Source organism: Tachypleus tridentatus, chromosome 9 (genome assembly GCF_004210375.1).
Source record: "Tachypleus tridentatus isolate NWPU-2018 chromosome 9, ASM421037v1, whole genome shotgun sequence".
Lineage (NCBI taxonomy): Eukaryota > Metazoa > Arthropoda > Merostomata > Xiphosura > Limulidae > Tachypleus > Tachypleus tridentatus.
Window position 1 is genome coordinate 119,322,831 of NC_134833.1, and position 16,458 is coordinate 119,339,288.

Below are 16,458 nucleotides of genomic sequence, written 5' to 3' on the forward strand. Positions count from 1 at the left end.
GTCATAAAATTCTTCACAAGTTTCGATGCGTGGCACGGAGCCAGATCTTGCTGAAAAATGCCAGATCCATCTGGAAATCTCTGTTTCAATTCTGGAACGACTCTTCTCTGCAAAACTTCGATGTACTGTGGTCCTCGCATCATACCTTCTACGATATGTAAGCCTCCGACGCCATAGTAGCTGAAAAACCCTGAAAACATCTTCTTCAAGGGATGTTTTATGAACTGATTGATGCGAGATTCTCGAAGTTCCTCACCTGGAGATCTGCGAACATACAGACTTCTTTGACCATGTACGAAGAAACAAGTCTCGTCACTGAATAATACCTTCCTCCATTGTTCTTGCGTCCAGTTCTTGTATTTCAGACCCCATTGATACCGTTTTATCTTCATTGAGTTGGTAAGAAGTTGTTTTTTGACTGGTCTCCTTGCCCTTCTAACTCAATTTCGAATGACGTAATATTCTTCAAAATTTCGTCATATATCCCGAAAATAGATCGACCGTACTGCAAAACATAGGTAAAAACGCCGTCTGTGTGCAAAAATGACTGTTAAAGGAAATCAGCGGATCCAGCGAGCCTACACCAGCCGCCATGCTGAAAATATTGTAAAATGACCATTTGTTTCAATTAATGTGCACAAAGGTGTATGTTCTGTATCTACAGCAGCTACCTAAACTAGATTTTTAGCGTTATAAACTCACAGGCTTAACACTGAGCCACCAGGAGTAAACAGAGAAAAATGAACAAGGAAAGAAAGGTACAACCAAGTTGAAAAGAATAATTCAAATATTCGAGACAAAGTACAGTAGCATGTATGTAGACAAAACAGTCGAGACAAAGTACAGTAATATGTATATAGCCAGGAATAAATTGGTTTGTTGTTTACTGTTAGAGCAAAGCCACACTGGGCTATCTGCTGTTTTCACCGTGGAAATTCTAACTCCAAATTTTTAACGTCGGTAAACGTGCGTAAAGAAAAACAAGTAAAGATATATGTCTGCATACAGGGACAAGTATACATACACACGTGTAGATCGGAACACAAAACTTTTTGTCTGTTGACAGAAACAATTATATACAGATATACATTTGTAAACAGGAACAAGTATTGTTTCACACGTGTAAACAGAAATTATTGCTAAGTTATACGATCTATGATGTTCGCTTACGGTTCCCACTTTCGTTTTCATGTTGAAATTGCTATAAGACATAAACGTTGATGTACTGAGATTAAAAAGTCTTAACTTCCTTCTAGACTAATTATTATGTACAGTATCTTTCCATGTTTTTTGCTTGTTGACTTTAAAACCTCCTTCCTACAAAGTATTCCAAGTGTGTAACGTTCCACGACCCTTTCTAAAAGTTGTAATTGGACTATAATTTTTACTCATCGTAAAGGCTGTGTTAAAAAAAAACTCCGAACAAGATAACTCTAGTAGAGGAGTTATTAATCTATCTGAACATCTAGTTTTTAAGTTAAACCATTTTTTCAACTTTGCCAACATCCAGTAGATCTGGATGAAAGTAAAACCTGTAGAACTAGGAAAGTGATTCTAAAACAAATGTAGAATTCTAAATAAACGAAATTAACAAATAAAATTACGACTATTCCACAGTCCGATCACAAACCCATAACTTCTATATCTCACACTAGTATGGAATGAACAATGAATAGCGAAAAATTAAAAATGATTTGCTCGCATTTATGAATACCCCATAAAGGATGTTCTACTTGTAATCTGTGAAAGACGTCACCTTCTGCTTTAACTAAACAAGATGAGCTGAACCCCTTCTGTATACAGTTCAGGTTTTGTGCTTTCTAGTAAAACCTCAAACGATTTTGAACTACGTTCACACGTGCAACACTCCTATATGGGACCACAGGATTAGGTTACATTTATATACATGTATATATAAAGAAAATGGTACCACTCATTGTTGCCTTACCAACAATTTATATTGGTGGGCTCATCTCACTTACTATTTAGATCTACATAATGAGGTTCAGTGATATTTTATAAGGCCATAATTACTTTTTACCCCTGTGTGTTTATATGCAAGTGTGCTTGTCAGCAAGATTTTTCGAAGAAAGTTGAATGCATTTGGACTATGATTAAACTTAGTAATAAGTTTTTAAGAGGTTCAAGGTCACGAAAATCCAAAAACTCCCCATCTTTTAACATGGGAATAATTTTTTCACATTATTTTTGCTCTACAACTCAACTAAAAATGATCAGATTTTGACGAAACTTGCGGATATATGTAGAATATTACTCCTCATAATACTGTCAAAAAATGGTCTTTTTCCGTTGATAATAACTTACATACAAACATATTTTCGTAGCGAAGGTAAGCGATTTATTGAATGTCCCTTTACTTTCAACATGTACATGGCTTTTGAGTAAAACTCCGAACTATTAATCTGTATAAGAATAACAGTACTGTTTGTTGTATGTCCATGGAACTACTTCGCAAAATTGGTTTGGAGGTTCATTAGACTAATGAAGTGATACATACAAATTTTCCTTTTTGTATTTTGTGATTTTTAAGGGCGTTTTCACCACTTTTTACCATTATATACCACCTGTGGATGGATATTCACCAAAGCTGGTATGGAGGTTTATTGGGACCATGCGGAGATACACACAAGTTTGATCTTTCACATGTTATTTCTTGCAGTTTTTAGGGGCGTTTTTTTTCTTTCTTTTTTTTACAATTGGAAGTAAGCAACTTTTCATGTCATAAGATAAGCTCCCATTAATCGCAAATTTACATATCTTCCGTTCAGGGGACGAGCGCTCCAGTTATTAATGAATAATCAAACCTGTTGAGTTATATTATCATGTCTTGGAAATTAACGAGAAAAATTCCCTCATTTAACTATAAGATTCTCTCAATAACCATTGGACATGCGTAGTCAGTCGGTCAGTCTTTCAATCATCATTAGAGAAAAATAAAGTTGTTTCTATTATTTATAATTGACCTATCGTAACCTTAAAAACGAATGAGACTTTTAAATGGGTTAAATTTGATTAAACATCACCGAAACTAGAGTGGACGTTATCAATAGAATAAACACGTGCTGCTTGATCAACGCCAGAAACGCTAAATACCTGCTTTTATAAAACACTGCCCACTCTTCTCTGTAAATCAATGTTTTTTTGTCATAAGTCATGCCACCTTGGACCCTTCCTTTATTCACCATCTTAATGTTCCATGTGTTTTCATAACATACATTATAAGTCTAGCCTATGACGGATGGGTGAAGGGACAAATGCATATATAACTAGTCCTTAAAGGTGATGTTTTAATAAAAATTCAAATACCAATAATTGTCAAGGCGGAGACGAATGTCCCTCTTATCATTGATACCAATTCTGAATTAAAATAAGTCGATAGGAATCACTGTCAACTTAATACAATGTAATATGATTAAGTCATCCTGTAGTGATAATAAAATACTTACTTTTCCCTCTTCAGATAACGACCACGACAACAACCACAGACAAACTCTAAGAATCTCAAAAAACGTCGTTCAAATAATAATTACAATAAAAGCCTATAGTGTTCATGCGCAGTAGTCTAGCTTGTCTCTCAGTTTCTAAAAAAGAAAAGTTTACATTTATACAATTAAAAGCTGAATAAACATACACATATAACTGATTCTGTGGGAAACGGGTCTTTGCCATTTTTCAAGGAAGGCCACGTGGCAGAAAACTGTTCTTATCTAGATGCATAAAAATGATATCAAACACGACAAACCTAAAAACGACAAACATATCAGTATCTAGTAGTTGTTAATGCTGAAATCACTTGTATAAGAATGACGAACTTCGGGGAAATATGTAGAGAACTAGATTACGATACTTCACCGTAATTGATATACGCAACTGTAATCGTTCCAAACATTTCCTAGAGAAAACACAGTAACTTCAAGAGTAAGCTTTTCTATGAAATGTGGCAGTTAATGTGTAATAATAAAGTAAGGTAGGATATACCGGCGTTACTGATACATCATGAGTCAACTTACTGTCAAGCAACTTGTAGTTTGAAAGACATTATAGATTACCATACGTAACATGTAGATGCTCACTGTGTATATACACACACACACATATTTCGGTCAGAGATCCTTAGAAAGAGTGACGATGTGAAAAAAGATCTTAATAATTCAGTTCGAGACCTAGAAAAGTGTTATCATGGATACAGAGTAGGAAAACCCGATCAGACATTCAGAGTGGTGCGTGAAAAGAGAAAGTTCGAGAACTCGATCTGAAGTTTGAGAACCTAACCAGATTTGTTTGGTTTATTTTGAACTTCGCGCAAAGCTACACGAGGGCTATCTCTCCTATCCGTCCCTGATTTACCAGTGTAAAAACTAGAGGAAGCAGCTAGTCAGCACCACTCACTGCTAACTTCTGGGCTACTCTTTTACCAAAGAATAGTGGGATCGACCGTCACTTTATAACACTCTCAGGACTAAAAGAGCGAGCATGTTTGGTGAGACGCAGGATTCGAACCTGCGACCCTCAAGACTGTGAGTTGAGCGCCCTAGCCATCTGAACATGCCGGGCCAAACCTACTCAGAAATTTAGAGAACGATGTGGAGACTGAGAAGTTGGTCAAAAATTTAAAGGTTAAAAAAAAAGTGGTTGCTTGAAGATAAAGAATTTGTTTCAAAGATGTAAATAATAAGTGTCACAGCAAATGATTAAGGTTCCTGAAGAAAGCAGAAAATCAGAGAAACCAGGTCTAGAATCAGAGACTAAAACAGATTCCAAAATGGAAAATATACTAAAACCATTCACAATAAAGATACATATGTGTTATGGTCGCCAAATTGTGAGAATTTATGAAGAAAAGAGTGTCATAATAAATTACTATTTTTGGTGTTTGCTGAAACGTTACTGACTGTTTTTGATCAAAAACTGATAGATAGTAAGATCAAGTTTTGTAAAGCCATGTATATTCTTCAACCAAAAGAACATAAAATGGCCGAGAGCGACCTAATGATTTGCATACTGAACGTTTGAGTTGAGGTTCCGTGGTTCGCGTTTTCTTACCGCTAGAAAATTCGCGCTTCGCACTTTGAAACCGTGTGTTACAAAAGTTATGATCAGATCTCACTATTTGGCCTCGGTAATAAGAGTATTACAAGAGTTGGCGGTAGGTAATGTTCACTGCTTTTCCGCAAGGCTATAACTTCGAAATTAGGAATGGCTAGCGCAGACAACCCTTCCGTAGCTTTGTATCAAGTACAATAAACCAGTTTTAAAAGTTGTAATTGGCAACTTCGTAGTCTAAGGATGCAAGTCTTTACGTTCACAAGATGGCGGCTTTCCTTTTTAAATAGTACAATGGATTTGAAACCTTGAATAGTTGAAACGTTCAACGTAATAATGTCCCCAGATAATAGCATGAGAAATATTTTGTTAACTATAAGAAAGTAAAAATGTTAGTAATGCCATGAAATTAAAGTATGTGTTAAAGTTCTTTCGAAGTTTTCGCGTAAAGGTACACAAAAACCGTCTGCTTATAGCTTGTTTTTTTTTCTTAATTTTGCGCAAAGCTACGAGGGCTATCTGCGTTAGCCGTCCCTAATTTAGTAGTGTAAGACAAGAGGGAAGGCAGCTAGTCATCACCACCCACCGCCAACTCTTGGGCTACTCTTTTGCCAACGAATAATGGGATTGATCGTCACATTATAACGCCCCACGGCTGAAAGGGTGAGCATGTTTGGTGCGACGGGGATTCGAACCCTCGACCCTCAGATTACGAGTTGAACGCCTTAATCCACGTGGTCTTGCCGGGCCCTACATATAGCAGTCCATAATTTAAACTAACAAACTATAGAGCAAGCAGATAATCAATATCGACTACCTCTAACACTTGGGGTACCTTAATCTAACCGAATAGTGATATTTGACGGTCGCTCTTGTAACGTATCCAATGTGCGTAGGGAAGTTTGGCGGTAAAATATTTTTCTCATTGCCTCAGTTTTGAAGAAATGTCGTGAAAAGCAAAATCAAAACGTTCACCTTGTAACAAGATATCTCAATAAGTAAACAGGAAGTGAAAGAATTATTAAAAAATCCACAGCATGACTGCAGCACACCTGGTGGCGAGAGGTAAACAACATAATTACATAGACTCTCTCCAGGAATCACAGATTTACAGTTCATCGCGTTAACCACTAGACCATGTACCAAAAAGTGTTTTCTGAAATTTGAAACAAGTTATTATTAAAAAGAACGTAATTTACTTCCCACGTGGCCCTCATAAAATAGTTTAGCTTTAAAATATTACTACTAAAATTGGGGGCACATTCACACGACTCATCCTGATGTTGTCTAACAACTGTCTTATCTTTTTTTTTGCGATCATTTTCATTAAAAAAATAATATGGATGCTTATAATAAAATTATGCTAATACGATCATTTCCAGTTATAAGTACTATCCATAAGTCTTTTATTTGAAGCACCGTAGGACGCCTAAATGAAAGCTTTATTTGTCTTAAAATATATGGTTAAAATATTTAAAACTATTTTGATATTAATTTCAAACAATAAAAGAGTGTAATATTTACGCTATTTCTACATTGTTTTTCATTACTGAGACTTAAATATATATATATACAAGTATACACATTAAAATGATAAAAGAAGGAATACCGAACACAATAAAGGTAGGAAAGAAAACAATAACAAAAACAAAGGTAGGCATTAAAATAGAACACTTAGTAGTTTTTATTTTATTTTTATACCTTCGAAACTTGTATATTTTAATCATAATTGTAATTACCTCGTTTGCTTGACCTCCGATGCTTCAGAGTGTGTGTGTGTTTCTTCTTATAGCAAAGCCACATTGGGCTATCTGCTGAGCCTACCGAGGGGAATCGAACCCCTGATTTTAGCGTTGTAAATCCAGAGACATACCGCTGTACTAGCGGGAGGCCCGATGGTTCAGAAGTAAGATTGTGCTAAATATAAGGATTTGATCTCTACGGCTTACACTATACTATTTGTATGTTAACGGCTACTATGAGACCTAAAAAAAAAGTTTGAACCTTAAATGACATCATTTTTTTCTGCGAAAATGCCATAAGTTGATACATTATAATTTCGGGAATAGTATCATGTCATTGAAACGTTACATCATCGTAACCCTAATCACAGCGTGATCTCAACAAAAACAAATACGTAAAATATTTGTGTTGGCATTTCCTCAATTTTGACGAAATGCCGTAAAAAGAAAATTAAAACGTTCACTGAGTAATACAATATCTCAATAAGCAAACAGGAAGTGAAAGACTTATTCAGAAGTCCACAACATAACAGTAGCACAGCTGGTGGCTAGAGGTAAACATAATTCCATAGACTCCGTCTAGAAATCACAGAAAAGATAAACTTACCGAAAGTTATTTCGAAAGTACCTGCAGCTAAGTTTCTGTAGGAACTCACTATGCATTGTTTCTAAAAAACTAATTACCAATAAATTACGTCATTAATATTAATCTGCAAATATATTAAAAGTATAAATAACAAAAGGATTCGTTTATTTGGTCTTTATTATAGGGCCCGGCATGGCCAGGTGGTTAAGATATTCGACTCGTAATCCGAGGGTCGCGGGTTCGAATCCCGGTCGCATCAAACATGCTCGCCCTTTCAGCCGTGGGGGCGTTATAATGTGACGGTCAATGCCACTATTCATTGGTAAAAGAGCAGCCCAAGAGTTGATGGTGGGTGGTGATGACTAGCTGTCTTCCCTTTAATCTTACACTGCTAAATTGGGGATGGCTAGCACAGATAGCCCTCGTGTAGCTTTGCGCGAAATTCATACCAAACCAAACTTTGTCCTAGAAACACACTAGCTAACGTCACGCGTTGTACCTGTTTGTTTGCTTTAAAGCAAAGCCACAATGGAAATCTGCTATGTCACAGCAGGAAAACGAACATTGGATTTTAGTGTTACAAGTCCGTAGACTTCCCTCTGTTCTGTTAATCTAAATTAAAGAGGGAATAGGAATCTACAAAATATTACACAAACAAGATATTGAAATACAATCGCAAAAAATAAACAGAGTTTGAGACACATTACTCCTTCAACCTACAAATCTCTATTTCGAATCTCCTAAATATTACTGCTGTTTAGTCAAAATAGGGATTTGTAGCCTAAAGAAAGTGGTGATCACATTTTCACTTTACTCTACCGGTCTTCTTTTTGTAATTTTTTGAAGATCCCTATTTCTCCCCTTTTATAAATAAACAATTGTTAATACTATTGTTTCTTTAGTTTTATGTCCGTTATGGACAGATATCTATATATTAGCAATATTGTAATATTTGAAACAGTTTAGTTTACGCACATAGCTATATGTGTAGTCTGTAAACACTGGATTAGAGGGATTACTGAACTATAGTGATGCATGGATTGGATTTTGTTACCGCATGAGTTTATACACACACGCGCATGTAGTGCTTTTTGGCTAGTATTTATATCTTCATATATAAATGCAGGCTTTATAGTTTTGTTAAGTTGTAAAACTGTATAAATGAATTAATTAGCATTTATTAATTGTTTATAACAATATATCTCCCCTCTCTCAATTTCTTATGGACTTTGGGTAGTGGTCACTCCAAACTCTGGTTGGCCGTCGCTGCGACATTCTTTATTTGAAACGAAATATTTTCGAAATAATATAAACAGCTACATTTCTGCCTCACTTTGGCCTAGAATCGTCATTTCCTGCTTGGATCATTCTTGCCACTCCTTATAGTCAGCTTACCATCAGCCATCACCGCGATTTCCGATCTGATGCTCGAAAATGAGCTTGATACTATCATTTAAACTATGGCTTAAAGACTTTTGTTATGGGAGACAGCCTAGACTTTAGGGTAAACATGGTCGAGTGGTAAAAAAACGTTGTGATCCTGTCAGCAACGTTATGTTCGAAAGGGTATGAACCCTGTACATAAACAAATCATACGCAACATCAGTACAGTTGCAACAATAAGCAAATAATTACTATGATATATGTCTGCCATATAAACATTAAATTACATCTAGAGACTGCACGCAGGTTATATACGTATGCATGTAATAAATTATGTGGCTCCATATAAACGACAGACTACATTAAAACAATTGGGTGTCAACGGTTATAGAGCCGCTGTTATTTGTTAGTTAGTGAAACTTAAAAATTACTACACATAATGTGCAGTGATTCGTATAGTATTTTGTTTCTTCAAAACTAAGCACAAAGCTACACAAAGGGCTATCTGTGCTCTTTCCACCATGGGTATCAAAACCCAGTTTCTAGCCCTTGTAAGTCCGTTGCCCATGGCCATGGTTTATCACAATATTCACAGACATTTCTGATGTAGACTGGCGGAATAATATTAGATAATGATAATGAAGAATAAATGGGCGATCCCTATGATAAACGACTATATCGTGGTTAAGGATACGATGGGCTGACTCTCTCGCTACACAAAAGCATGATAAAAAATTAGCTTTCAAAAATTTCAATTTTGCAGGCTGGCGTTACATAAAAAAAATAACTATAGCTCGTATTATGACAGCCAAATAGCCAATTACAAATATTAATGGACAAGAGAAATATTTTGTCGACCTTGTACATACGCTTGAAACCCATCATAACGGTAAGGTCAAATGAACCTGATTCGACAGCTCAAGAGTTTCAGACCACTGCACTGATGTATATATTAACTATCATCAGCTACATCTTAACTATTAGTTTATTGTTCAGGATCTTCACTCAAATCTACCATAGCGAGTCTAACTGTTTAGACAACAGTTCCTAACAACGAAGAAAGACCACATTGCTGGTCATAAAAACATGCATTTAGAATGACGTCTTCCCAGTTTGTTCTTGTACTGGTAATGCGTATATATCATGCGTTGTCCATATAACACCAAGATTCATTTTACCGTTCCTCTCCAGCCTGTGCACGCGCGCGAGCATCTATATTACAACATGATTACAGAGAATCATTTGGTCCGTTCCTGCAAGATCTTTTGAACCATATGCGAGATACTTGTAGGTAATTATAATCTATGAAATAGGATCGAGGGTTCAGTCAAAATTAACGTTTATGAATTATATTAAAACAAGCAAAATCCTACGCAGCAAGTTGTAGAGCTAAATGAAAAGCATATTAAATCCCAACGTAAAATAATACACAGATGGTATCACCATAACAAATAACTCTAGTGTTGCTTTCTACATGTCCACAACAAATTCTCTGGACAAGCTAATTCGGTGGCAGGGATTCGAACTCGACCCCCTCTGATTGCAAGGTAAGCCCCTTAACCATTATGATATACCAGAACCATTACTGTTGTGTTCATTATATGTTTTTATTTTCCTTTTTCTAACGATACCGCCGGAGTTTTGTTGTTCTAGGCTTGGGCCTAGTGAGCCAATGAAGAAATATGTCATCAAATATGTATGGTATTTTCAGATTAATATATTTATATATATTAAAGATATATATATTAATATATTAAAGATTTACACAGGTGTTCTTTCATTTAGATTTTTTTTTAAATATTGTAAAGCAGTCAGTCTCTTGCCCTAATTAACCACTTTCTGAGGCAAGGGCTACATATTAAAGTTATTGTTATTCTTACAATTAAAGAGTTTTTGCACCTCAGTTGAAAACAAACTATAAAAATGTGATAACAGAAGAATAAAAGGTTGACATTTGCTTAATTAACGATGTTGATAGTCTGGCTTTATACCAATAAATAATATATACTGAATTTACTCCCAGCGGATAAACCTTGGTACTAGCTAGTATGGAGACTTGAGGATGGTGTATTTCACTTTAAAAAACGATAGTCCAAAAACAACCTCTCTTTTAGAGTTTCCAACTTGAACGTGCTTTTGATATTCAACAAATTGTAGTGTAAAGACACCCCTTGCTTCTGTGGGACGTGTTAAAGAAGAGTGAAACGGAAAAAATATTTGCTTGTATTAAAAAACGGGGTGGCACAGAAAATATAGATGATGAAATCAGCAAAAAATAAAAGTTTATAGAAATATAAAATCTTGAAATCATGACTAAGGAAATGTTTTATTGTCTATGTAGAAAAGTTGAAGGATGAAAGAAGATAAAAATGTGGTGCAAGAGAATTATTTTACTGTTTATTAAGAAGACTTGACAGATTCATAAGGAAACAAATAAGTGGGAAGATCAGTAGATCTTACTATTCACAGAAAACATTTTAGAAGACATTATGCGACAACTACGGCAAAATGTGTTGCCGTCCACTGCAGGTGATTTCAGTAAGAAAGTAAACGACAATAAAAATTACATTATGAACACTTTGTTGTTTTATTGAAGATCATTTAGTAGATACAGGAAGAAAAACAACAACAAAAGTAAAATAACTGTAACACTGGCTGTTTAACATAACTCACAACTGGTTTGGGTGTTCTAGAACAAAGTCATATCAGGTTATGTGCTGCTCCCCCTCCAAAAAAACCAGTCCCGGATTTTAGCATTATAAGTTCATAGACTTATCGCTGTCCCACTGAGAAACAATAATTAATAAATCCATGGACTAAGTAGTTTAAGATCTGCTCCATTATTAACGAATCTAGATAGTAAGTAGTTGAAAATCTACTCGCTAATTAACGAATCTAAACATTAAGTAGTCGAAGATATGCCCGCTAATTAATGAATCTAAACAGTAGGTAGTATTTGGAGACCTGCTCGCTAATTTACAAATTCAAATAGTAAGTAGTTGAAGATTTGCCCACTAATTAGAAAAATCTAAATAATAAGTAGTTGAAAATCTGCTTGCTAATTAACGAACCTAAACATTAAGTAGTTGAAAATATGCCCGCTAATTAGAAAAATATAAATATTAAATGGCTGAAGATCTACTCGCTGATTAACGAACCTAAACAGTAAGTAGTTGAAGATCTGCTCGCTAATTTAACAGTTGGTTGTGAAGTTTTTACGGTTGGACAGAGTTAAAAAATATACGTACCTTCTGTGATTTTCTACCCAAATTTATCACTGTCTCTTTCATTTTTTACTGCAAATAACCGAGTATACTAAACTCTGCCAATTGCTTGTTCATCTAATTAATTAACAGGACTAAATACCATTAGCTAAAGCAGACTGAAGGCCAGTCTTCATTTGATTACACAACATCCATGGTTAACTTTTTATATTCCATTGTAGAAATATCAATAATTCCCAAAAGAATCGAAGAAGCGCTTGACAGAGATGAGACAACAATTAAAGAACAGTCTGGAAAAGATGTCTTAGATAGTTTGTTTGTTTTTGGACTAATAACTTCAAATATGCAGTGTCTCTGGCTCTTCAACAGTGTTTCTATTATCAACCTCTTTTCTGAGTTCTAATACGAAACATACTAAACAGAGAAAAGTTAGATTTTGCTCTAATAGAATAGTTAAGACACCAGAACGTTTCTATCATACAGAGGAAGCCCCACTGGGTGAAACGTTGTTTGTGTTTTCAATTAAGTACAAAGCGATGCCCACCACGGGTATCGAAACCCGGTTTCTAGCGTTGTACGTCCGCAGACATGTCGCTGTGCCACTAGGGGGACAGTTTAGGGATTGTTTGTTTGTTTTTCGCACAATGCTACTCGAGGGCTATCTGTGCTAGCCGTCCCTAATTTTGCAGTGTAAGACTAGAGGGAAGGCAGCTAGTCATCACCACCCACCGCCAACTGTTGGGCTACTCTTTTATCAACGAATAGTGGGATTGACCGTCACATTATAACGCCCCCACGGCTGAAAGGGGCGAGCATGTTTGGCGCGACGGGGATGCGAACCCGCGACCCTCGGATTACGAGTCGCACGCCTTAACGCGCTTGGCCATGCCGAGCCCAGTTTAAGGAACTAAAACCTTCAGAATTTAGAAATACAGTGCTTACAAGTTCGTGAACTTTCACTACATCACGAAACCCCCTGAAAATGGTTTTTTCTAGGTTATTTCATCTCTTATTCATATAATAGCCTTCCTGGATTGTACCCTTTTAAAACCTATTCAGTTATAAAAAACAGTTTACAACACCTGAAAGAATGTGAAATTACTTTCATAAGTTACATAGATAATAGTTACAAGGATAAATAAACTATTATTCTTAACTCTACTTAACGTAAACAATTTACTGCTGTCATTTTTAATGTAAATAAAATAATGTATCTTTATTAGCTGAATATTTTGCTATTACAGCTTTATCAGAAGCTATTGGTAACCAACTCCAGTGAAGTTAAATTGGAACATCGTCGTCAGTTAAGCAAACACCGATACACTTCTAATAGGTTTGGATCATCCATATAAATACTCTCTGTTGTATGTCTACGTAACTACTTAGCAAGGTTTGGATGGATCTTCATCAAAATTGGTATGGAAGTTCACTGAGTTCATGTGAAAACACAAACGAATTTTCAGTTTAGCATTTTTCTGTTTTTAGACGTTTTTGAAATTGTTACCATTATTTAGCCCCCTATACTCGTTACAGAGTGTATACTTTTACCAAAAATGTCCCTTTCAAACACGTTAGTTTAGTTTGGTCTTAACTACGGTTACTGTAGATTTCAGAAAACTCGTATTCCACAGGTTCAAACTGATACAGTAACTGTTTTCAGTGAATAATAAATTTTCCCAAAGTATTTTGTACAGTTTTTCTCTTATTTTTTTCGTTCGAAGAACAACCTCACTAGACAGCTTGCCTGATATTTGGAGTACCTTATTTTTCTCTATTTAGAAATGAATGGTCAACCCTCGTGGTGGACACAGTGCAATGAGTTCAATGTGTAGTTGCGCGTTAATATAAAAGAAACATAAATAAACATAATATATAAGGAGCAAAATTAAATCATTCCATATACCTGATATATATCACACTTAACCAAGACGTTTAATCGCATTGCTAATGATCTCCTTTAACAACAGATGCTTGAACACACAGTTGTTTTAACACATGTTTAACCAAACTACACATTTATGAAATGAAAGACATCTGATTATTGCAGTTTCCAGATTAAAACACTTTAAGATACCGTCGATGAAATCACTGGAGTTTCAACATCCTGGCATCAAAATCACAGATGCTTAAACATACAACTTTAAAAGACATAGGATCTTCAACATATTGATTTTACAGGTACCCAAATCGTACGATCAACAAGTTGTTTTGAAATAAGCACAAAGGCACACAATGGGCTGTCTGTGCTCTGCCCACCACAGGTATCGAAACTCGGTTTTTAGCGTTGTAAGTGCGCAGACATACCGCTGAGCCACTGGGGGCACGACCAATAATCCACAGACACTTAAAGGCGTTGGTTTTAAAATCACAAGTGCTCAATGACAGCATACTGTTTTCAAAACATAGATTTTTAGATAATCCGTTACTCAACAGAAAGACGAGGTATAACAATTTATCGTAAGTGCTTAGAAACTTGTAGCGGAATAGTCTAAATATCATACTATTCAAAAATCTCCATTTAAACTAAAAATGTGGCTCAGGTGTATTATTGTTACCTTCGTGAGCTGGCACCACTATATAAAGACTCAGACCGTAACTACCTAATCCATCTAATTATTCAATACTCAGCATCTAGATATCAAATCCATCATAGACAAAAGTCAATAAACTAACAGATTTCTCTTCCAAGACTTAATACTCAAAAGCAGACATCTATCTAGCCAGTAGAATGTGAAAAAAAACTAATAACGGCAAGCACCAGAAATATACACTGACTCATAATATATACCATAAAAATGAAGTTGAAGAAAGCGTAGTCCTCATCACCCAAAAGATATGTAAAAATCGACAAAAACTGTAACAGAAAATGGTTATCCTCAAGAAAGATATCGTAGCTAGAAAACTGAATAAAAATGAAATAACAATCAACAAATACAAAAGACCTAAGAATTGCAAATTAATCTATCGCTATTTGTAAGTCCTTTCGAACATTCACAAAATGTGTAAATAATATGAAACCAGGGCATAACGCTCTACCATCTAAGCTAGTGCACATAAAATATTCTCAGGATCTATTAGAATGAAAACAAATTATAGCACTTTGTTTGAATATGAAAATTAATAAACTGGCGAAATAATAGGTTTTATTTGTTTTTGTTTTTGAATTGCGTGCAAAGCTACACGAGGGCTATCTGCGCTACCTGTGCCTAATTTAGCAGTGTAATACTAGAGAGAAAGCAGCTAGTCATCACTACCAACTGCCAATTCTTAGGCCACTCTTTTACGAACGAAAAGTGGGATTGACCGTCACATTATAACGCTCCCACGGCTGAAAGGGCAAGTATGTTTGGTGTAACGGGGAATTGCGAACCTCAGATTACGACTCGAGCGCCTAATCACCTGGCAATGCCGGACCTATGGCTGATCATATTGGCGCGCAAAAAAAAAGCTTAAATAGGTTTTCTATAAATCACGGGTATTTGAACGAGTTGTGTTTTAGTTTTAGTTAAAACACAACTCGTAGTCCTTACGAAATTGACAAAACACAAAAAACTACAGCCTGAAATATATATGAATGGTACACTACTTGAGACTGCCACATCAGCAAAATTTTTAGGCCTAACCTATGATTCAAAATTAACTTGGGTTAACTATGTAAACGAATTTAAAAACAAAGTCTGGCGAAGAACCAACTATGCTCGGAGTCTAACTGGCAAAAACAGTGGAGCATTTACAAACAACATACTAAAAATTTACAAAACATATATTAAACCAGTAATAGACTATGCAGCTCCAGCATGGATAACTGTAAACGACAAAATAATTGAAACCAAACTAAAAACAATCCAAAACACACTCCTCACAACAGCATACAGAGTTCCAAGAACTACATCATCTCAATTCATACACAAATATTCGAACATACCAACCATATTCAGATAGACTCCTACATATTACAATAATGTACTTCGATAAAAATTGGATGAAAAACAAATTACTATGCGAACTAGATAGGTACCTCATACATGATGAAGTTACTCCTAAACATCTCTCCCCGGTCAATATATATTTTAAACATAAAAAATAAATAAATGTATAATAAAAAATGTATTCATATATATGTACATATAATGAATTAAAAAAAATAATAATAAAAAAGTGCCACCAACAATCTTGACACTTTACTGATAGGGCAAAATAATACCCATATATGTATCACAATACATGGACATTGCCCTAAAAAGGGTCGGAGAAACCTTCAGTTCACTCTGACCCGAAAATGAAGTAACTATCGCTATCAAATACTGCAAGACCACATAAGTATGGGGAGGAGGAAGAGGTCAAAGAGAACCTGACCCTCCAGGGTACGAACATATCATACCCAAACACCGAGAGAGAGAGGATATTTGAATATATCGCTATGAAAACCAATATTCTTAAACGAAGTGTTAGTCATTAA

General features: G+C 35.5%; 1 protein-coding gene across 21 annotated transcripts in view; it reads right to left on the minus strand.

Annotated features, from left to right (window-relative positions):
• The window catches only part of LOC143226188 (putative fatty acyl-CoA reductase CG5065), a 122,271-nt gene that overhangs the window by 43,997 nt on the left and 61,816 nt on the right, over nucleotides 1-16,458 (minus strand). The window contains exon 1 of one of the 21 annotated variants that reach the window (XM_076456821.1): nucleotides 6,804-6,987. The exons of 19 other annotated variants lie outside the window; for them this stretch is intronic. The gene's annotated coding sequence lies outside the window, so the exon portion shown is untranslated. Of the gene's footprint in view, nucleotides 1-3,467; nucleotides 3,573-6,803; nucleotides 6,988-16,458 lie in introns of those variants that run through there. One more of the 21 variants, XM_076456824.1, reaches the window with a different exon arrangement.